The following is a 22840-nucleotide window of genomic DNA, read 5'->3' on the forward strand; positions in this document are numbered from 1 at the left end:
CTTGGTGAGAAGCCTGTGGGTTCAAGCCCTCCAATATCCCCAGCCTGGAGGTGCTCCTGGGCACTGGGGAGACCCCAAGTCAGAGCTCAGTCTTCCATCTCCCCAGCTGCATGCACAAGGACATGGGGGACCTGTCCCTGTCACCCATGAGCTTCCAGATGAAGGTCCAGGGGGATGCTGAGGATGGCCCTTCCTTTTTTTGGGAGGGGTGCTAGGGATGCTCCTTCCTTTTAAATGGGGAAGACAACTTAGAGCATCACACCACAATTGTGATTTAATGGGAAGAGGGAACTACTTCTCAGGGAAAGATCTGCACATGTGTGAGGGCCCAATCCTGCTACTGATTAAATGTCCCCTAGGTGCAGGTTTGGTCTCCTGGAGCAGGATCTAAACCTTGGTAACGTCAAAGGGAGGGTTTCAGTTGACTCCTGGTGACTTTGGATCTGCATCTTGTGCCTCCTACCTGGAAGAGATAGACTGTAAATGCCAGTCTGTACTTTGCTCAGACGAAAGAAAGGCAAATGTAAAATCCCCATTGATTTCAGAGGGGCTACCTTCCCCCCACCTTTTTCTGGTTTTGTTTTATGCTCCTTAAGGTCTGGAGACAAAGTCTTGAGGCTCCTGCTTTAAAAACAAAGAGGGAAAAGCATGGTGTAGGAGCGTAGCCATCCACCTCTGCTCTTCCTCATAGTCCAGTGCTGGTCCCAGAGGGACTCATCCAGTGCTTGGTGTCTGTGGGTGCTGAGGATGGAGGTCTCCCCCCGAGTCTAATTCCAGCCTCCCGCCGGAAAACATTTTCCTGCTCCCCTGTACTTTCCCAGCCTGACTACTTGTGTTGGCGGGGCAGCTCAGACGTTTATCTGATAATTGAGTTATTAAAAGATTTGGTTTCCTCGGGATCATAAATCAATAAACAGGAGGATTAACACGGCAGCTTTGCTTTTTAACTCAAGAGAAAAGTTTGAGGAGAGACTCTGAAAAGTTTGTTTTCAAACCAAACAGGTGGGTTGCTGTAAATTTTATTTCATTCTTAGTCTTTTTTTTTTTTTTTTTTTTAATATCAATTCTATTTTCCGTTGGAAATGTCTTTGTTTTCGTAGTCTCCTCGACTTATTTTATTATTATTATTATTATTTTTTCCTGGTAGTTATTCACACAAGGTGTGAAGGAAACAAGAAACCCATTCTATGGGAAACCTTTTCCAATCCAGCGATTTCTCTAAAATCGGGTCGCATCTTGTCCCACCTAATAGAAATTCTCTGTGAGAAGCTGTTTCAGGTCCCTCTGCATCCCGGTCCCCGGACCAACCTCCCCCCAAATCCCCCAATTTCCATTTGGGGCTGGGTGGGGGGAGGATGGTTTTTAAGACCGTTAGCTCTGCCCCAGGGCCTATTCCCTTCCCCTGCTCATCTCCTTCCGACCGGTTTAACACGCAGACCTATTCGGCTTGTGTTTTAATACGTTTCTCGGAGAAATTGGTGCTCTGTTCAGCTGCCGTAAGCCTTTCCAGATCGATCCGGCCAAGAGCCCCTACCCCTCCGGCTTCCCCGTGTGAAAGACCGTACGCTTTTTACAAATAGTATATTTTCTTATACAAAGGAAAAAGGAAAAAAAAAGTAAAAGGAAATATCCCCAAACACATTGGCAAACGCCTGAACATTTCGAGAGAGACAAAACATTGTGTGCCAGAGAGAAATAAGGAGAGAAAAATCAAACTAATGCAAAGCTCTGAAAAAGCAGTTGAGAAACTGGAAAGATGAAAGAAAAAAAAAAGTCATATAAACACTGTTCCTTTCTATGCCCCAAACGATCCCTTTCACCTCCTCTTCTTGAAAAATCTGACCATGCAGTGAGAAATGTCAGTTTATCGACTCTTCCTGAGAAGAAATGCGGAGAGGCATTCAGTATTGAGTTTGTATATATTTATTTATGCTTAATTTAACGGGAATGTGTAAATATGGCGAGCAAGTAGTTTTTGGGTTATTTATCTGTGAATCTATACCTCTGTGAATGGGTGGGGGAATTTAAAAACAAAAAGAAAAAAAGAAAAAAAAAAAAAAGAAAAAAGAAAACCGACAAAAAAAACGCCTGACTAGATAGTATCCTATCTGAATCTTTTCTGTTCTTTATAGACAAGCTGTTATGGTAATGGGTAGAAATTGGTTTCTTGTCCAGTGATGACCTGATTTACATAAATAATAAGAATAAGAATAAAAAAAAGAGATTGTTGTGTTTTGTTGTATTTTCCTCTTCAGTTTTTTTGAATGTTGGTGCTGCTTCGATTCTGCAGACGGATTTACTTATAACTCCAAGAAGTCTTCATTTTCCCAACATAGGTTTTGGGGAAATTCAGGACATGTCTCTACATAAAAAAAAAAAAAAAAGAAAAAAAAACGAAAAAAAAAAGACAATAAATATTGCTTCTCAGAAATGTTGGTATTTTATTTCTATCTGACTCAAAGTGTCCATATTTTTACCATCCTTACCTCTTCATTCTAAGCAGACCTATAATAAACCTCATGTCATGTTAACGTGATCCTTCGTTTCATTTTGCCTTTACTAGCTGAATTAGGAGATATGAAAGAAAAATGAAATTATTTTCATTTTCAAAGTATTAGCCATTAAATCAAAACGTTATATATCATTACAAGTCTTCGATATCAGGAAACTTTTTTTTTTTTTTTTTACTTATTATTTAATTTCCGCGGTTCCATTGCTGTGTAACTGTTGTTGTACGTTTCACTTATGTATATGTGACTGTGAGCGTGTATATATGTATATATATACTCTTATATACAGATCGGAAGTGATGTTCGTATTCACAACGCGGCATTATTTTCTATCTTTAGGTCTACAGTTGCAACAACTAATTATCAAAAGGAAATATTAAAAAACAAAACATCCCTCCTCCCCCTTCCTTTCCCAAATCGGCTTTATTTGGGTTTGTAATCGGCACTGATGAAGAACAGCTCCGGGGAGATCCAAATCCCCAGGGCTAACCCGGAGCCACTCCGGAGTGACTCGGGATTTACCCTGCGGTTGGGTGAAGAGAAAGGCGGGGGGCAGACACATCAGGATTTATTTTTATTTCTTCGCTGCTGTCATAGAAAGAAGTATTCTTTTCCACCCTCTCCTCCCTTCCCCTCCTCCCCCCCGCATTTCGGAGCTGGAAAGGACTGTCAGTTTATCCCTCGGCACGGTCACCCTGCGAAAAAAACACACACGTGTGCTCAGACAGACAGGGAGCCCTGCGGCTGGAAGCCGGTTTAAAGCATCGCATTTACTGCGATGAACTATTTTAGTTAAATACCCGCTCCGAAGAGTTGTCTGGGTTCAGGTTTGCCTGGTGGTTTTGGGAGGGAGCGGTAGTGAAGAGGGAGGACAGAGAAATGCGGGAGCTATAGCAGGCAGCGGATCGGTTTTTGAAACTTAATATTTCTCTCGGAGAAGGGGTGGGGGGATAGCAAAAAATAAATCCATCCCCACCTCCATCTCCCAAACTACCTCCCTTCTCCCTCTCCTTCCAGCTTGGACTACAGGAGCCGCCTCAGCTGATCGCCCAAGGTGTCCATAATAAATCCTCCTCAGCATAATAATAAAAAACGCCTTGCAAACCACGACCCCAAAGTCTGTTTTATGGGGAAGCTTCCGAGGCTCGCTTGCCTCGGCTTCAGCCAGGCTTGGACTCAGCCGTGACCTACTTTCTGTCCGTGGTGTGATGGCAAAAGCGCCCGGAGCAAGTTTGCGGGGCCCGGGATGGAGGGAGTGGGTGGGAGCAGGGGATTACCGGGGTCCGAGTAAGGGGTAAAAAGAGGTGGGGGGAACAGTGAGAAAAAGAGAAAAAAAAAAAAAAAAAAAAAAAAAGGAATCCCACTCCCCCTTTTCCTTCTTCCTACCAGAGTTTTGCAGGGCGAGGATCGGGGATCCCCCAGCCCCCTTCAAGGCTGACCCAGCTGCGGGCAGGTGTCGGGTGAAGGATGCCCGCGGGCAGGGAGGGCTGGGAAGAGCAGCGACATCGGAGCTGGTTTCCAAAAGCAAGGCTGCATGCTTTTATGCGTTGTTTTGTTTTCTTTTGTTTTAATCGCGCCGATGATATTATTTTTAGTAGAGCATATGTTTTGCATGAAACCTTTCAAAACAGCTCGCGAAGTTCCCAGAGGAGTCTGGGAGGGGTGTTTGGGGGGCGAGAGGGGCGGCTCAGGAAGTTTCTCTGCTGTCCAAGAACTGTGCAACAGTTATGTGGAGAAAGAAAAAAAAAAAAAGAGCGAGGAAAGCTCTTTTATAACTCAGCAGAAGCACCCGCTGGTAGAAATGGGGGCTCCCTTTAAAGGGCGACCCGAAGATGCGAAGAAGGGCTCACCCCAGTTTCTTAACCTCCCAGGGGCAATCTTGAGATGGCAAAGCCAATGAACATACGTCTATATTTGTAGTAAATACAGGTAGGGCTCCGGGTGCCGCTGTGCCTTGCCTCCCTCGGGGCCGCCTGCTCCTCCCTCTCCCCCCAGCTCACAGCCAGCGCTGTCTAGGGGGAGGGCGGGGGGAACTCGCCCACCAGTTGGGCTGAACAGGGGGTCAGGAAAAAAGAAATATGCCTGCTGGTCTGTGCTCCACTTCATTATCCTAAAGGTCTCCAACAAATCAAGATCAGATTCTATCTATCTATCTATCTATCTATCTATCTATCTATCCATCCATCTAATCTATTTATCTATCTTTCTACTCATCCCGGTCTTTCCCCTTTTCGAGCTTCTCCCTCGGCTAAGGTTAAAAATAAATGAATAGCAGCAGTAACCTATCTCATCAAATTTCCCCCTCCCCACCAGTCTGATGTTATAATCTGCTTTCCCAGTCGTGACCGGCGGGGACCTTTTCTCTGTCCCTTCTGCCTTGCCCCAGTCTCTGTTTTAAACTCAAGGTACTTCTAGTTTCCATTACAAAACTTCACCTTGATTTATATAGTCATAAACATCATTTTTGTCTTCCATCCCTTTGGGCTGAACTCTTTTTCTTTCTTCCTTTTGGTTTTCTCCTTTCCCCCTCCCCACCTGCATGGTATGGCCCACATTTATATGAGACCTCATAAATAACATCTGGTGTCCCTATGATGGAACTAGTCAAATGTCTTAAATAATCCCCAGTACCAATATATTCCCTGAATTCTTTTGTTTTCTCTGTCTCTCCCGTAAACAGTCATCCACACAGATTTTTTTCCCTGTAGCTGGATGTGTGTGCTCAGCTGTACTGGGATATTGTGTTATATGGAGTGTCCCTAAAATGCGCGTAGCTGCGCAGCCCCGTGCAGAATCAAGCTCTTTCTCCCACTACTACGCACTGTTATAAGTTAATAGGAAAAAAAAATGCTCCTTGGTTTTGTCTTCGGAATTAAAACATTGGAATAGATTTCGGGAATGCAAAGGTCCGGTCCTCCCCGCGCTCCCCCCCACTCAGCCCAGGGCTCTGCTTTCCGCACATTCCTCTGACTCTGGGGCATCCCAGAAGGGCCGTGGGCCTGATCCTGTGCCCCAGGGCAGTGGAGCAAGGGCTGCTCGACTTTCCCTTGCAGCAAGTCGTCCTTCTGCAAAATCCCCGAGAAAAGGAAATCTCTGGGGAACTGCGAGTTAAGAGTGTCTGTATGCTCTCCTTAACAGAAAGATGGAAAAAACAGACTCTCACGCAATTATGAAATCACAGCAATTACTTCGGAGCTTCCCCCAAACAACAGGAAAATTAGAAGTGTGTGTGAGTGTGCATTTCTCACCCGAATATTCAGAGGCAATAATCCTTTTACCTCCCAACTCCAGCTTTGCCCCCGGGTGGGGCAAATAAATAATTCCCCGAGCCCCAAAGACAATAAATAAATAAAGAAAACGGTAAGATTCAACCCTTGGCAAGGTGTTTTGAAGCGGTACCCCGGGTGTGCAGCGTGACCTCCTGCTTCGCAGAGTGGGGAGGTGCTGTGCCTGGGGTTGCTTCTGCTATTAAATCCACAGCAGTGTGCGCGGACGAGCCTCCTTCTTCTAGACCATGAGAGGACAGGTGGAGAAGAACATCTCATTTAAAACAGAAACGTTTGGTTCTTTCCAGGTGATAAATTAGTGAGACAAATAAAGAACAGTGGGTACAGCTGCAATTATATACTTAGTTTGACTCCCTTAAACGCCAGGGTGAATGAGATGGGTACGGACATTTCGCTCCCTTGTAGAAATCCTTTAAAATACAAAAAAAAAATAAAAAAATAAAAAAAAAATCTTTTGTCTCCTGAAATCAGCTCTAAGACTAACTGATCTCGCTCTTGGTGCATAGAGCATCACCTGGAAGTCTTCTTTCCTGCAAAACTCTCACAGAGTTAATCGAGAGCTGCCTTTATTTGCCCCTCCAGCTCTGTTCTGCCCCCAGATCAGCGGTCGGGACAAGAGCAAACCCCGCTTTCCTTTACACTAACGCTGCTTTATTTCAGTTCAGAGTAGATCCTATTTTGGGTTGGGAAATGGGTAGCCCGTTTGCAGCTCTGTACGGAAAATCAGCCTACAATAACTGGTAACAATGGGGAGGGGGGTAGTGGGAAAAAAAACGTACTGAGGACGGAAAGCCTTTTCGGATCAATGCTTTTCGAGGAAAGAGGACGAATTTTAAAACCTGTTTCAGATCAGAGCAGGAAGGAAAGAGGCGAAATATGTCAAAACGAAAAGTTCTGGATCTAAACGTTAATGCTCGGCAGTGAGTGTGGGAGATGGTTTTGTTCGCCTGGGAAAGTAAAGCCCGGCTTTAACCTACCCCGGCCAGACGCCAGCCCCCAAGCCGCCTCCTCTCAGCCTTACACCCGCAAAACCCCGAGAAGACGGACGAGAGAGGAAGGCTGGGCAAGGCTCTGACTGTCGCTTAAACCCCTCCAGTTTTACTTTCCTGGGACCTTGCCGTTGCAGCCGGAGCCTGGGGGCTTTCCCTGAGCCCTGCAGCTGCCGGGGGAGGACGGGGGCGATGGCCGAGGCGTAGTAGGGACCTCCTTCTTCCTTACGCTTCAAAAGTTTCTTTAAACTTTAACTTAGGAGTGACATGAAATGAGAGAAAGGAACTTTCGTTGGGGGAGACCTGTAAGCTCCGACCTGTAAGCTCACATTTTGAAACAGATTTTTTTTTTTCTTTATTCCAATTTTTTTCCTTGCCCCCTCCCTGCTCTGGCCTTGGCTAGGGAGGCTGGGGTTTGTTTGGAAAGGAGAACTATCAAAAAAAAAAAAAAAAAAAAAAGGAGGGAGGGAGTTAGTTACACGGAATTTCTCTTCTGGATGAAAGGTGATAATTAGCGGTTTGCTCGCCCAAATGTAGAAATACCCGCAGCCCAAAAAACACACAGGGCTGGGGCGTTGTGCAATCCTGGAGGATAGCTGTGAAAGTCAGAAAGGGCTTTTCTTTTCTCCCTCTGGCTGTAGATATCGTCTAGTGTGTGTACATATACGTACTCGTGTTACTGACCTGCGGGACATATTTTACAGCTACTTATCTCTCCCCGTGCAGAGAACGAAGGCGACAGGGCTATTTCCTCCTTTCTGCCTGCTTTCTCCTTCTCTCCCTGTTCCTATGCAGCTGCCACAACCCGTGTCGTTTGCAGCCTCTTTTATTCGCCAAAAACACCTGACCGGCTCCGGGAGGCTCCTTCTGCAATCTGACAATTCTCCCTGCCAGGAGGGATGGCCACGCTTGTCAGGGGCTGCAAAGTTGGGATATCCCCAGCTCTAACCCCTTGCAGAAATTGGGAGAGGGGAGAAAAGCATGGGAGGGAGCACATCCAGCCACCAGCCAGCCCCTTTTCCCCTTGTCCCTTTCTAGAGGGGTGAGAAAGAGCTTTCCCTCCCCAAGCTCCCCGCTTCACAACATCCTGCCAAGCAATAGGCTGTAAAATAGTTATCCAGCCCAGCACACAGGCAAGTGCCGTTTGAGAGTAATTTCTGCCCCGAGCGTTTGGCCGGGGGCAAAGCAAGCGTGCTCTCTAACTGATCAACCTGGATATTTCATTATTCATTAATTTACTGTTTAACCAAATCCCACTCATTATCAGAGGCAACGCTTGGCAGAGCCCAGCGAACAGTAGCAGTTGGTGTCAGGCGTGGAGAATTGGCCCATTTGATCCTGGGCTGTTTTATTATTCAACACCACTGACTGAGAAAAAGGCCCATGAATAATAAAGAGCCAAAGCGTGTTTGAACTGAGAAGCATGACACAGCCTTACAAAACAGCAGTTAGGAAATTAAAGGCGAGGTGGCCCAGGCTTTGCATTTTTTATTCTCACTGTGGGCACAGGCATTGGGATCCCACATTTTTTGTTGCTACTGTGTTTATTGCTGTTGTTGTTACTCTTTTCCCACCAGCCTTTTGAGAGGTGCAAACCCGAACTCTTAATCGGAAACTTTTCTTGCAAAGTTTCTCTCTGCTCTATCCCGATTGTCATTTTGGTTTTAAAAATGACACAACTTGTGCTGTTTGCTTTTTCTCCCTTTCTTTACTCCATAGGAAATAAGCCTACTACAGGCATCGTGTCTGGATCATTTTGTGTGTAAACCCACAATAAATCTCACAAGAGAAGGTTAACAGAGCACTGGGATGCCAACGGTGCCTCGGGAACACTGCTGAGATCTGCGGGACCCTCAGGGCTGGGACTAGTCCTTAAGGATCAAGTCTCCAGGAAACCATTCCTTTGAAATAATTTTTCATATTTTGACACCACCTTCATCTTTAGGCACTGACTGATCACCAGCTGAAAAGCAGAATACACCCCCAAGACAGTGACACCATTCAAAAAATATTTCATGTTGGATGTACATAATTTAATAGTAATCCTTATTATTATCATGCCTTTCATTCTAGTGAACCCAGACATTTGCTTTTTTGGCCTGAACCCTTCCCTTCCATACAGCAGCAATTCATAGGTGTTATTTTAGTTACATTAGCAACACCCTGTATTTTCCAAAATTCTATTACTGTCAGGACACATAGGACTGTCCTATGGAGTAGTGACTTTTTGTATGTCTTTAAGAAAAAAAAAAAAAAAAGTATTCTCTAAGGTGGCTACAACAGTGTCCTGAAAAAAAAAAAAAAAAAAAAAAAAAAAAAAAAAAAAAAGAGCTCTGCCTTTCATAAGTTCTGCAAGAACTGTGGAGCAAAATAACTTAACCTTAATCTCAACTCTACCAGACATGATGGTACAAGCAGCCATAGTATTTTAGCCTTCTCTGCATCCGAGGCTGGGCACAACACGCTGTGGGAGTCACAGACTGGGGGAGCCAGCCCCATAACGCTGAGACTGGTCTCCTCCTCTGCCATTTGGATCTGCACTCCAGATGCTTGGCTGGAGAAAAAAGATTGTCCCTCCAGTTTGTGTCCCTTCCTATCATCCCTCTCATCTTCTCCCCTGCCTCCTGAGATACACAGAAGCGGGATTTCTGATGGGTGGTAGCCGTGCAGGGAATGATAATTATAAGACCAAGTGTAGGTTATCTGCACATATTAGTTCTGGTCAGGATCAACAAAGAACTCCTAAACGATTTAGAGTTACTTGATTTGGATCAATTGTTTATTTAATAAAAAAGTGGCCAATTCAACCCCACACAACATGTCTTTTTTTTTTTTTTATTTGTGGCCTGGCTCCCTGCAAAGGCATCTTTGAACAGGCCATGTGTATCCTATTGTGGCAGCAGGCACTTATCCATAGACTCTGTCTCATCCTGCAGTGTGTTTTTTAGTTTTCTTTTTTCTTTTTCTTTTCCCCTGGTGTTGCTTCTAGAAGAAGTGGTGTGAATTTCATTGGATTTTTAAGTCTTCATTAAAAAACAAAACAAAAACAAAAACAAAAAAACAACAACAAAAAAACAGGTTCAAGTCTCTGTTAGGAATACAGGATTGGAAATTTGGCTTCTCAGTCAGAGTTTTGTCTTATCTTTCTAAATGAAAACCTGCTTTAGAAATCACTTCAGATTACCAGTTTCCTCTTAAGTCTGGTTCAGACTGACTGTGGGTTTTAAATAATGGGAAAAATAATAAGGTGTCTGTATATGTGTGTGCACATGAACTGGTACAAATGATTGATGCTTGCTCTGTTTATTCCTCTAATTTGTCTATATGGAATCTTTTTCCTATCTTTTTTTTTTTTTTTTCTTTTTTTTTTCTTTTTTCCCGTTCTTTCATTAATATTCATGAGTATGGTTAGTATTACTGGAATTGAGTGTATCTAGTGAAAACAGCCCAGACTTCTTGTTAGCATTTGTGTGGGCTTCATACATATTTGAAGTGGGTGTTCTCATTATCAGGGAAAACACATGGCCAGGTTCATCATTGCTGAAACAACTTCCTTGCTGACTTTAGGAGAAAAAAGATTTCACCTGGACATCTCTACTAGCAAATTGCAAAAGATGGCCATGTAGTTATGCAGAAGAGACTATACATATGTGTTATGTTATGGGATTGCAGACACACGTCTGATTTGGACTGTCAGTTGCTGCAACATTGAGTGGTTGGTCATGTGTTAGGAAACACCAGTAATTTGCTCTCATAATGTTTCCACTTGGTTTTCATTCCTGCTAGGTTAGTCCTGCTAGGACTAACAATAACGACTGTAGGGTACTTTCTTCAGGAGGTATAAAATAGTGAGGACTCAAGGCTATTTTGTGGGAAGGTAGTAGTCTTTAAGAACAGCAGCATGTTTTTTTTTTTTTTTCCCTTGGTAAAAAGTGGTTCTCTTTCTGTTGCTGTAAAATAAATAAATAAATAAATAAGGTTCTGCTGTCAGGACAGGAGAAGAAATCTGGTGTTTCCATGCATGCATGAATGTGACGAGCAGACGTGTATCCCAGTGAAGGCTCTTGAGCATAAGTGGATGCGAATGCCAGAGAAGGATTATACCATAGGTGCAGAATTGCATGTTTAATCGCATGTAATTATAATTGAGTGTGGGGGTATGAGGGCAACATTGGTGGTATAACTGAATGGGGAGTGTGAGGGTGTGATTGTAATTAAGTGTGGGTGTAGCACTCCGAACATAACTGAATGTGAGTGCCAGGAGTTGGATATGTAACCAAATGTGAAAGTGTCTGAGTGAGTACATGTTAGTGGAGGGAAGAGGGTATGATTGAAGCTGAAGGTGGGTGTATCTGAGTGTGTCTGCAATGGAGCAGGTGCATGCTGGAGGACTCTCAGGAGCCAGGATGGCACCAGCAGGACCACACGAGACAGACTCTCAGCCATGTTTTGTGGGTCAGGGATGTAAGAGGTGTGGGTATAATCAAAATGCAGTCTGGGTTTTCTACATTGAAGCATGAGCTGGTACAGCCCTTCCACTAGCTTGCTGAAAGTCACAAGCAATCTCATTGACTTTAATGTAGCTGAACATGCATGAATAAGTGCTCAGTACCAGGAACAAAGACTACAAAATTAGTGGATGTAATTAACCAACCCAGTAGTGAACAGTGCTGGGCTAGTCTACAAAACATTGACTACTTGCTCAAATAAAATACTATGCTATATACATATATATATGTATGTATATATATATTTCTATGTTCCTGTTTCCAGTGTATTATTTTTTTATGTATAGTTTAGTCTGTAAGTTTACTGCAGAAAAGTTTTTACAAACAAGGCATTTCAAATGACTTTTGGAGGATGTTTGTGGCAGAGGTATTTCCAAATACCTTTTTCACATGTAGCATGTGTTTCTGAACTAAATTAATCCAATCAAGGCAAAGGACTAACACATCATAAACTACGTGTTTAAACAAAACTAATTAGCCCAGCTTTGTTTTGATATATCAAACATATACAACAAACAGCCCGTAGACTTGAGACCAAGATGCCTCAAAGAAATAATTTGGAATGTGGCTTTGAATAATGAATAAATCATAACCTCGAAGACCTTGTGTGAATCTCAAAAAAAGTTGAATTAATTCAATTCTTCTTTTTTCTTCCAAACTAGTGGCTCAGCTCTAGTTGTTTGTGTGCCAGAATGATTGAAAATGATGCTACCAGCAACATTCTCATTGCCATTTGCCAATGTACGCAAGTTTCCTATTATTTTTACCTTCCTTTTTTACTGCTTCTCATTGAGACAGGCACACACTTCTCTTCACATGCCTTAGGGCTTCTTGACACTTCAGAATTTACCAGAATAGCTATTCCAGAATTCTGGAATAAAATTGGCTGCATGGGGGCTTTAATTAAATAACTACTTGGGAACCATTATCCAGAAATAGTACATTTGCAGGAGTAGAAAAATGTGAGAGAAACAATGTGACCCAGTGAGTAGAGACATGGAATGGGAGAAAGGAAAAAGCAGAGTCTTTTCTCAGTTCAGCCATTCTCCTGAAACAGCTGTCTTATTCCTCATTTTTATATAAATAAGTTGGGATAAGGACCCACATCCTGGTGTTTTACTGAGGGACTGAGGTTAATTTCATTAGCTTATTTAAAAGGTAGGAACCTGAATAAGTTGCAGAGGCTCCCTCTGCATAGATAGAGCGAGCTTTTACCAGGGGCTGTTTTTTTGCCACCTTAACGTGAGTAGATAAACTGTATGACCAACATCACTGTCTTTGTTTCTTAATTCGCTTCATGGGGACCCAGAGAACTCATAGGAGACAGCATGAGTTTTCTTTTACTTTTACTGATCTCCTTATTGTTATTGAACTACAAGTCCACATCTGATAGAGCTGCTAAATTAGGCACAGGTAAAGGTGACCATTGCTACTTATTTTATGTTGAGAACTTTGAGACACAAAGAACTGTGCTTCCCCAGCAGTGTCACTGCTACTGTAGACTTTCCTTCTTCTTTGTCCTGTTTCTTTGCATAAGTGAATTTAGTTTGTAACACATGAGAGTGATACCTTTGGTTTGACCAAGGAGAATTGTGGTTTTGTGGCCTATTGAGTAAAACATCAGCTGAACTTTTGCATTATCATTAGAGTCACATATGCTCACCACATCCACCTTGCTTTGACACTGTCTCAGCTGCTTGGTGTTACTCTGCTTTCACTTGTAGGCTTTGATAGTAACAGCACATATTTTCTAGTAACAGCAGCTCAGGGGCACCCACTTGTGAGCCTCATGCAGGTGGCATGTTAGCTCAGCTCATGACAGTTTTGATGCAATGCAAATGTTGTTTGCTGATCTTTTATTAACTTTCTTATTAGTTGTAGAAGTGAGCTCTTGGATTACACTCCCAACCTTTCTCTGTGGTATGAGAGTCTGAGGACACTGATTATAGTGTGATCTGTGTGTGTTAAGTCAATGAATATCAAACCCCTGGTGTCTGATTCAACACCCATCTGTCACTGCTAAAGCTTCCAGTGACATCAGTGGCCCAAGACTGGGCCCTTCAAGTGTAAATTTTAAGGAATGAATCACTGCACACTTCTATAAAGGTTCCTGCTGGAAATGACTTGATTAAAAATAACACACTTAAGAGAGGTGTTTCAGCTCCAGCCAGACCTCATTAACAGAATCACTCTTGATGTTCTCCTTGGCAAGCCTGGCGTTAGGTCTGCTTCAAACTTGTTTATGAGGTTGTTTGAGGTTTGTGCAGCACACAAGATCTGCAGTTGGAAAGTGTCACTGCATGAGGCTGTAATCCTCGCTGTGGTCAACGTGTTGAGAGTTTTATATTTCCTGACTGCAGGATCTTTCCATAAAGTGAAGGGGGGAGGGATATTATTGTGATTAACCAGCTGGTTTATTAAAACTTCTGGAAGCCATGGTGAAGCTTTAATGAGATTATTGTGTCAATAAACTGCAAAGTTTCTTCTGCTCTTTCTTATTATGGGGAAAATAGAGGAACTGGCCAGGCCTTTCTCAGGCCATGTGAAAGGTTATTAGAGACCGTAACCCTGGGTGTGAATGGTGGCAGTGAGACAGAAAGAGGCCTTCCTGATGCACTCATCAACTGAAAATTTGTGAAGTGTTTCTTTGCGCATGGTCTCTGGAGGTGTAAACTACAGCAGAAGCTTTTGGCAGCCGCAGCAGAAACAAGTACATGTACCTCCTTCCCTCAAACCTCCCTGGTTAACCTGCAGGCTGAAACATGGACAAGTTTTCCACAGGTTACCTATAACCCATGGTTTGGAAACATGCATGGCATTTAAAGACCCTATTTTGGCAGAGTTCCTAAGCACCTACGCAATCTGACCACTCGGGCTCATACCTCTATGCCCCCAACAACAGCCATGACAAGCTCCTTTTTTATAAGAGTGGTGGAATAACAGTTTTCTCTAGATAACAAGAGCATTTAATGTTTATGCAGAATATCATATACTTGGCTTTCTTTCCAATATTAACTAACAAATTTCTCTGCTGGGTAACCAAACAATATGATGCAGTGCACAAGGGAGAAGCTGAGTGTGCTCCAGATCTCAGGAAAAATAGTAGTAAGGTGAGCTGTAAGGACTTCTTGGCCTTTCTTTTTTGATTCCTCTATTCTTTCTATCAATTTGAAATGGAATGTGAAAAAATAAATAAATCATGTTGTCCTAGTAAAATACTAATCTTTCTTTTATTTGTTAACTATATTACTTTATTCTGAATCTCTTAATTTTTATTGATCCTTTCCCCCCCCCCCTCCACTTTTTTCCCTATTTTCATAAACTACTTAAAAGAATGTAGGATGGCATGAAGTCAACTGTCATTTTGCTTGGAGAGGTGGAAAAGATAGGGAATAGAATAGAATAGAATAGAATAGAATAGAATAGAATAGAATAGAATAGAATAGAATAGAATAGAATAGTTTAGTTCAATTGGAAGGGACTTACAAAGCTAATGAATTCCAACTGGAAATCTTCACAAAAACAAACAAACAAACAAACAAAAAACAAACAAACAAAAAAAGAAAAGTATGCCAGGTTGTGTCCAATATGGTGATCCTTTCTAGATGTTAGTGTGTTGGGTCTGTCTGAGCTGGAGTCAACTTTTCCCTGCAGCAGCCCACACAGTGCTGTACTCTGCACTCGTAGCTGGAACAGCACTGATATCACTCCAGTGTTGTGTCTATTGCTGCATAGTGCTGGTACAGCATCAGGACTCCTTCCAAGCCCCCAAGAGCCAGCAGGCTGGGGGTGGGCAAGTGATGGGGAGGGGACATTGCTGGGGCAGCTGACCTAAACCAACCAAAGGGATATTCCATAACACCTGATGTCACACTCAGCAATAAACAGGGGGGCTCTTGTGGGGGAGGGGGCTGTTCCTCCTGAACAACCACTACACGTTTGAGACCCTGCTTCCCAGGACGTGGCCGAACACCGCTCGCTGATGGGAAGTAGAGAATAATTTTTCCTCTCTCTGTGCTTCCGCGCGGACTGATTGCTTCTTTTGTCTCTGTTTTTTTCCTCCCATTCCCTTTCCCTTTAATTAAACCTTTCTTATCTCAAACCTCGAGTTCTCTGTGTTGTATTTTCTCCCCCTTCCTCTTTGAGGAGAGGGGGAGTGAGAGAGCGGTTGTGGTGGAGCTCGGCTGCCCACCTGAGTAAAACCACCGCAGTTAGGAAAAAAAATAGGAAATTCAAATGGTATTTCTAACATAAGGACTTATAAATTCATTCTCTACAGCAGACAGCTTGGAGCTGTCAGGCCACACTTACTTGGCACATATTGGCTGATGTGCCACTATCTAGTCATATCCATATGAGGCTGATTATTCTTCATTTGGGTGACTTTAATGCAAAAGCAGACAATATCACACCTTCTGGTGTCATGCCTGTGGTAAACAATGCCTCCAGTATTGGAGGCATCTCTTCTCTGTAATAATTATTATAAGCCAATAATCTCCTCTCTGTAATAATTATTATAAGCCAATAATTATATTCCCTTGAATAGATCAGGGGGAAAGGGATGAGCTTCTTCAGTAGATACCCTCTGTACATCCTATGGTGCTGCAGGATTTAGGAACCATGCACATGTGTTTAAAGCCACGATTAAACATTTCTCAAAGAAATGAGTGTGTGGTCTATTTTATAGTGAATGTAATAAAAATTACTGGATCTAATTTATTCTTAGCATAGGCAGGCCAGAGGTGAATCCTTGTTTTTAGTTGTTGCTGTAGCAAGTATTTGCATTATTATTATTTATTTTTCATTTTTAGGCATCAGCTCAATAATTTCTGTTTATTTGTAACATGAATTAAGTAGAAAGGATGTTGTTAAAAGAATAAGCTATTTAAATGCAGACATTATAAAAACACAGGAATGCCTATTAAAGTACTCAGAAAAGTAGTTATGAAGTCTGATTCAACTTCCATTTTAATCAGTAGCAAAATTCTAATTGATTTCAGTGAGAACAGGGTCTGCCCATAATCAGTGCTGTCCATTGTAAAGTAATAGATTCACATTCCTACCCTCTGAATGCAACAAGGCACTTTCCTTAAATTTTCCTAAAGGAAAACCCAACTCATATAATTTTGAATGGGTCATAATCAGTGGATTATAGGATTTCTTTCAAGGAGCCCAGAGCTGAGCACAGCACTTGAGGTGCAGCCTCACCGGAGCAGATCACAGGGGAGCAATCACCTCTCTGGTCCTGTTAGCTACACTGTTCCTGATACAAGCCAAGATGCCTTTGGCCATATTGGCCACCTGGGCACACTGCTGTCTCATGTCCAGGCGAGCATCAACCAACACCTCCAGATCCTTTTCCTCTGTACACCTTTCCAGCCACTCTCCCCCAAACCGTGTAGCCATGCATGAGGTAGTTGTGGCCAAATTGCAGGACCCGGCACTTAGCTATGTTGAACCTCATTCCATTGGCCTCTGCCCATCTATCCAACATGTCCAGGTCCCTCTGCATGGTCTTCCTACCCTCTGTCAGATTGACACTTCCTCACAACTTGGTGTTGTCTGCAAACTTAATGAGGGTGCACTCAATTACCTCATTCAAATCATCAATAAAGATATTAAAGAAGATGGCTCCCAACACTGGCCCCTGGTGACCTGTTGCCAGCTGGATTTCACTCCATTAACCACTGTTTTCTGGGTCTGGCTGTCCAGACAGCTTTAACCCAGCAAAGAGTGTACCTGTCAATAATAATCAATAATCTTTTGTCCTTTCTACTTCAGCATAATTGCAGTCATCAGATTTGTTCTGAATGTGATCTTCAGCATCCTCAACACATTGCTTACTGCATGAACAGACCTACTTAGTTATCTATTGTGTACTTCCAGGAAAATACAGAGTTTCTACATCTCTTATCCAATAATATCTGGAAATCCAGCTCATTTCAAGTACTGTCTGTCTAGGACTGTCAAGCAGTAGTGACATGGTACTTCTTCTCCATTAGGAATCTCATACAATAGCAGATGAAAAATTATGTTCCTTCAGGTTGACCTTGAGGGGACACATAGGTTACATTTTGTTGACCTCATTAATGTATATAAATATCTGAGAGGAGGGTGTTGATTGGATGGAGATTTTCTCTTTTCAGTTGTGCCCTGCGACAAGACGAAAGGCAATGGGCACAAACTGAAGCACAGGAGGTTCCAGCTGAATATGAGGGGGCACTTTACTGTGAGGGTGACAGAGCACTGGGACAGGCTGCCCAGAGAGGTTGTGGAGTCTCCTTCTCTGTAGATATTCAAAACCCACCTGGAAGCCATTTTGCACAATGTGCTCTAGGTGACCCTGCTTGGCCTAGATAATCTTCTGAGGTCTTTTCCAACCTCGGCTATTCTATGATTCTGTGATTTTCCCATCCTTCTGATGTCTAGTTTCCACACAAAACTAGAGCCCATCTGCTTGCATACACATAGTATGGAAACAACGTAAGTGGTCTGTAATGAGTCTGCACTGGAAACATTTTCAAAAGTCAGAAGATAAGAAAAATTCCATACTTATCGCAAGTTCACTTGTAAACTGCTGTAGACATAGTCATGCTTTGAGAGGTGCCTTCCTCACCTCCAAGATTTAGGAGCGATGAATGGACCTTTTCTAACAGGTAAGATGATACTTTACACTCTTATTCAGCCAAAAGGATGATAATCACTTCTTCAAGGGGAACATTGATCTCATATCCAGACACAAGGTTTTGATGTTAATGTTAGGAAAAACACATTCACTGTTTTACTTGAAAAAAAAATCTGTAGAGATTCTTTATTTAGCAAAAATCACAGGGCATGTCTAGTTCATAAGTGTTAAATATAACATGAAGATGGAAGAGTTTTTCAGTTTTTGCTCCTGTTCTAACCTCTTCTTACCATGGCCTCATCTATAAAACACTTGCAGCCCATATTTTCATGAGTTTACTAACCTAAGTAACATGTGCACAGACCAACAAATAAATAGGAAAGGAACCTTCAATAAAAAGGTATCAAATTACATTAAATCACTTTAAATCACAAAGTTTGATGTGTTGGTGGGGTAATAGGGAGTATGAGATGTTTAAAGAGGACGTTTTTCAGCAGGAATTACATATGGCCCAAACATAATTTCATGTAACCATATTCTGAACCCACATGACACTGGGCGTGACTGTTACTGATATATTTCAGGTGATGCTGAAGGAAAGATTTTTTTTTTTTTGTCCACAGCTGTCAGACTTCCAGGGAAGTTCTGTGTGTGGGCACTAATCCCTCAATTCTGCCAAAGAAAATTATATTATCTCTAAATTTTCTGTGCATTTTTGGTGGGAGAATAAAATCTTTGCCTCAGATTGCCCATAATACTGCTTTGTTCTATTAAATCACCGTGACAGCAATGGTTGTCCCACAACAGAAAATGTCTTCAAGAGAAAAAGGTGTTTCTATCAATGTGTATAGGGTATGTGTACCCTCCAGGCAAAGAAATCATTGGTCACTCTGTGGGACTGCCAGTTTTAGTTCAGGACTATGTATTTACCTCCAATACATGTTAAAGCCCATCAGCCCCATCCGTTCCTCCATGTCTAACAGCACAAAATTATTCTACAGGTTTCTCTTTTTGCTAATTGGCAGCAGCTCTGTAATTATGAGATAACTGCTCCAAATGAAATATTTGGGATTGGGTTTGAAATATTGTTTCTTCCTGCCTGCCTGGGGGATTTATGCAAATGCAGAAAAAATTGTACCCTAAGTCAAAAGATTCTGTGGTCTTATCCACCTCTTCCAGGACTTTATGAGCAGGAAGGAAGGTTAGAGCAGTTTTTCATTTCCTATGTGAATGTCAGAGCTTGGAAAAATAATAGGGTCTGGAATTGCTCTTCATAAAAAGTATGTTGAAATTATCAGTAGAATGGAAGGGAAATACACTAGGTGAGATAGGAGATATAAAAATAATTTTCCTGTTGCAAAGTAGTTTTCTTCCTTTAAATGGCATGAAGGACTAATCTGTTTAGTATCCAAGCAAGCTGTTTATATATATCTGGTAATTTATTTTGCTGCAAATAAATCCATCTGATATTATTAGGGTACATACAGAATATATATATATATATATATATATATATATATAGTTTGTCCTTTTTTTTTTTTTTTTTTTTTTTTCCTTTTGGTTTCTAATGCTGAAAAACACCTGATTATTTCTGCTCTGCAGCCAGCAGTCTGCAGTTCAGAATCACAAGCTATAGATTAGAACATTTATAAGACTCAACAGACAAGAGGTTAATTTTAAGTGTGAACTTTAAAAGCCTCAGCTGGCTAAATTTTGAAGAAAAGATGAGACAGGTTCAAGGGTTAACATGACTTAAATATCCCAGGACAAACTAAGTATAGCACCTGGGAGACTATGGTTTTAAAATAACCCTTAAGAGTATAATATTAATAATAATTTCCTAAGGCTTTTAAGTTCCAGAAGTTTCCTGTGGTCAATAGTTAACAGAAAAAATATATTGTGCTTAGAATTCAGATACAGAAACCTGAATATTTTGTAAGATTTCCAAGTTTTCTGTGCATAAGAAAACAAATTAAAACAAAACTCATGAAATACAAGTATGCTGTATTACATATGAAAACATAACTAGTTCACATGTACACTACATGTATGTACCTACATACACATACACATATACATGTGTTTAGAGAGGCGAAGAGAAGGGCAACAATCATTGCTGAGATACACTAGCAAATCAAAATTTGCTTCTGTGAAGCATAAATATGAAAAAGCAATATTTATTATTGCAAGAAGACTCATGAGATTTTTAAAGAGATACTGAATATCTGGGGGGTAGATTAGTCTCATGTAGTGTTGCATGTCTAGACAGTTGGTACCTAATCTAAGCTAGTTGTCTATGCTGTTGATCATCTCTCAATAGTCAATGGAAGCAGACAGAATCCTCCAGATAGCAGTTCATCTCACTTACACTAGGATGGGTTAGGCCATTACTAGCGGTTTGTATCTTTCTTCACAGACTGTAAGAGGAACTGATTAAATAGTGTAGACAGATGTCTAACTTTCTGATGGCTAAAGTTAGGTGAGGTGAATTTGATTTTCCTGTGCTTCCAGGTTAACACTTCCAATCCAAATAAATAACTTTAACATTTGAGATGCATTAGGTTAGATTGCTAATCTAAATATTAGAAAGCCAAAGGCTTTGAACTGCTCAAGTTTTTGTACACTTCCAGTCTTTAAGCATTAATTGTATTGCTACAGTATTCTCCTTCATCTGTGCTTTCTCTGTCATCAGTATCTGATTTTGTGGGCAATGAGACCACATCCCTACCACCTAGACAACACCTAAATCTTATGCCTAGATTTATGGGCTACCTACAACCCACTGTCAGATGAAACCAAGCATGCAGATACCTAAAATATCATTCAGAGATAAAGAGAGGTGGGAATCAGTCAGAGATTAAGGCAATTAAATGTTGTTTTGAATGTGCAGGTGCCTATGGGCTCTCCAAGTATCAAACATCTCACTATGGGAGGTAGAAATCTATTCAGCAAGGTCAGTGGAGCACAGAGAGGTTGGCAGCTTACACTTAGATTTAAATTTATTTTGGTACTGCAGAAGCCTGAATTGAGAGGACAAATGTAGGTTATGCTGTCCTAACCCCTGACGCAAAGACATTTTGTATGTCGAAAGTTGCAGGCAAGTTTCTGTAGCTCCTACCACCTTTCCACTTTTTTATCTCTAAGTGATACCCATAGCAGTGTACGTCTCCGCTGAACCAAATACTGCTGTGCCTAAAGGCCTTGTGGGTTCAGGTGTCCCAGAAACCAGACTTGCACAGAGGGAGTTGAGCCTGAAGAAGAACCTTTCTGCCTGAAGAAGACATTGATCCCCTTGCCCAGAAGGGATCCCAGATCCATTCTATGGCTTGAGATTTGATGTGAAGGGGGAAAAGGAAGGAAATAGGGAAATATCCTCAGTTCTTGCCACCAGGCACAGATGAGGAATACACAGTTTATGGGACTAAGGGAATTAAGGGAAAATAAAAGACTGCCATGAGGCCTCCCCTCAGTCTCCTCTGCTCTGGGCTGAACAAACCAGGTGACCTCAGTTGCTCCTCATATGTCTTCCTCTTTGTACCCTTGCTATACTTGGGATACTCTCAGATAGTTATGTTTTGGGTTACCCTGAGTAGTTCAGTGAGTATCTGCTGCTTTTCGTGATGTCTTTTTTGTGTGTTTGTAGTAAATGATCTGGATAAGGTTCTAAGATCTGGATCTAAGTGCAGAGGAGAACAGGTTCCATCAATCCTTTATAGGTCTAAAGCTAAGCACTTGGGTCACTTTAAGAAGAATGTACCTCAACTTGATTTATTTGCGTTCAGAAGTAGATGAACTGAAATCAGCAGAGCAGCACTGGTATACAAGCAACTCAAGCAAGGTCAGAATCAGTCACAAAATCTGTTTTTTAAGCTCCACTAAGCCTTTATGATAATTCCCATGCAAATCATCCAGAATACCTTGTTTCTAACGGGCTTTTTTCTGAAGCTGTAACATTCTGCAGTCTATTTCTCCCAGGCCTTGGATTTTCTGGCAGTGCACACATGCTCACTGTTAATAAAAGCAAATGGCTACAGGGGATTCTGAGTCTTAAATTTAATAACGGGTAAGAGTTAAAGTAAACAGTGACTTTGCATCGGTGCAGATGGCTTTGCAATGGACATGCCAATGGTGAACTAAAGCTCACCTACCTTCTTTCCTGGACATAGATCTGTGTATTGATCATTACCTGATCTGTGTGTAATGGTAAAGAGGGGGAAATAGATTTTATTGCTCACCCTCTTCTTTTCCTCTCCTCACCCTCACCCTCTCCTTTATTGCACCTGTGAGGTCTTGACTACATTTTTTTTCTTTTCTCTCTGTCTCTTTTTTATTTTTTTCCTCTTTCTTCTTTTTTCATCTGTCCAGCTACTGATGGAAAGGGAATTTCCAAAGCACCCAGGATCCCAAGAGCACTGTGCTAAGAATAAATAGCACAAAGACTAGTCATTTCATAGCAAATACCACTCGGTAGGAAGCAGGAAAACTGAATTAGTAAATATGCCAGTAATTCTAATCAATATGCTCCCTTTTGCATGTCAGGCTACAAATGCAGAACAAAGTTGGTTAAAATGCACGTCCTGGGACATTTTAACATCTGGAACTTTTTATGTATTCATGAAGATTGTGAGTCAGATTCAAAAAGCTGTTTAAACAAGTATGTTGATACACATAAGGTTTACTGTATATATAGAAAAAAAGCACCATTGTTAACATGCTTTTTTGTACCCCTGCCAACCTTCTGCCAACTGGGGATAGAGTGTAGGTTGTTGGCTTGTGTTCCTAAAGCCCTCATTGGAATGGAAACTTCCCAATTCTGGTTCAAGGGTTAGCTGGGTGTTTGATTTAAGCTAGACTGCCTTGAAAACAAGGATTTATTTTTTTGTCAAAATGAGCATTTATGTTGATAATTCTCGCATTTGTT

Source organism: Aythya fuligula, chromosome 3, assembly GCF_009819795.1.
Source record: "Aythya fuligula isolate bAytFul2 chromosome 3, bAytFul2.pri, whole genome shotgun sequence".
NCBI classification, from domain to species: Eukaryota; Metazoa; Chordata; class Aves; order Anseriformes; family Anatidae; genus Aythya; species Aythya fuligula.